Consider the following 1,909-nt stretch of genomic DNA (forward strand, 5'->3'; position numbering starts at 1 on the left):
AGACATTTAAGGGGATGATGTATTTAGACAGACAAGCCTTCAATCAAAATTCTTAAACTTTGGATCTCTGGAGCTTCAAGGGTCTCCACACCTTTTGTGATCTGTACAAAATCTCACATGGATCAATACTGCTTATTTTTTTTTCCTGGGTAGAAGGTTCATTTCACCAAAATTTTTATATAACCTCAATAAAAACAATATGGTTAAAGAATTGTAGTAGAGACTAGAGATGAACAACATATATTCTCATCTCTAATATTTCAAAGGAATGCAGGAAAATGGTAAAGTATACAGTTATTTCTTTACCTGGACACTGGCTGATCAACTTTCAATTGTGAATCAACACAACGTGAGCATATAAAAACCTATATCTACATATTAAAAATGAAATGTCCATAATTAAGTCACCATATTTCCAAATTTCATGCTTAATTATCTCAATACTCATGCATCTCTTTAAATAATATACAGTCTTTAGAATTGGTTATAAATAAAACAACTAAAATGATTAGCTAAGTTCTAAGTATACCACTAGCATATTTGCTTTCTAAAAAGTGTTTTACATCTTTTTTCTAGATAAGTACCAATAAATATAATACATACAAACAATTTCTTGTAGGCCTATGCAATATTCTTCACTTCAACATATATATGGGCCAATGTAAAGCACTATGGCATTTTGAATTCACTTTAAAAGGGAATCTCTTGAAAGTTAAATGCATAAAATTGTTCCTTATTTACTATACGATCAAACTCATATTCCTAAACAAAAGCATTTTCATAATCAGTCTGTTTGACCTATCTCCCATAGACATCTCAACAAACAAACAAATTCAGCTTTTGTTTTAATTAGACATGTTTATTTAAGACTGCTACCCAACCATGAACATTTGTGCCTTCAGATCTTATTTCATAATACATAAAAAGTTTTTCCTGTATACAAAATATCAGAAATTCCACTAGAGCACTCTGGATATGTTCAGAACATGGCAGAATGGAAAGCAGTTTTACTAAGTATGGCTTGAAGACCAGGGCAGTACTGTCAACCATTTGTTACCAATTTTTGATGAGAAAAGTACAGCAATTGAGATAGATTTTGTAAATTTGTTTGCTAATTTGACAGAAATATTTTTAATTAATTTAATTTTTTGAAGTAATATCTACCCCTAACGTGAGGCACAAACCCATGACTCTGAGATCAAGAGTCCTATGCTTCTCCTACTGAGCTAGCCAGGCATCACAAAGAATGGTTAGATGACACAAAATAGGTGGCAATGCCTTCCCTATATGGGTGTTGTCAGGCCAGAGATAGAGTTGACCTTTTCTCCTTTCATACAACTCTTACGTGTTTTAAGTAGACTAAATTTGGCTTATATTTTTACATAATTTAGAAATTTTTATATTTCTATTAGTTTAATTTCATTGTAGTTTATAAAAGTATTGGCCCTCCATTTCTATACACCAATGGGACTGAAGCAGAGAAATTAAGGAGTCAATCCCATTTACAATTGCACCGAGAAGTGTAAGATACCTAGGAAGAAACCTGACTGAAGAGGTAAAGGATCTATACCCTAAAAACTACAGAAAACTTCTGAAAGAAATTGAGGAAGACACAAAGAGATGGAAAAATACTCCATGCTCATGGATTGGCAGAATTAATATTGTGAAAATGTCAATGTTACCCAGGGCAATTTACACATTTAATGCAATCCCTATCAAAATACCATGGACTTTCTTCAGAGAGTTGGAACAAATCATCTTAAGATTTGTGTGGAATCAGAAAAGACCCCGAATAGCCAGGGGAATATTAAAAAAGAAAACCATAGCTTGGGGCATCACAATGCCAGATTTCAGGTTGTACTACAAAGCTGTGGTCATCAAGACAGTGTGGTACTGGCACAAAAACAGA

General features: G+C 33.0%; 1 pseudogene; it reads right to left on the minus strand.

Annotated features, from left to right (window-relative positions):
- Positions 1–1,239: 1,239 nt before the first annotated feature.
- On the minus strand, positions 1,240–1,341 carry LOC129493987 (U6atac minor spliceosomal RNA; annotated as a pseudogene).
- Between the last annotated feature and the right edge of the window lie 568 nt (positions 1,342–1,909).

Source organism: Nyctereutes procyonoides, unplaced genomic scaffold, assembly GCF_905146905.1.
Source record: "Nyctereutes procyonoides isolate TBG_1078 unplaced genomic scaffold, NYPRO_anot_genome, whole genome shotgun sequence".
Classification (NCBI taxonomy): Eukaryota; Metazoa; Chordata; class Mammalia; order Carnivora; family Canidae; genus Nyctereutes; species Nyctereutes procyonoides.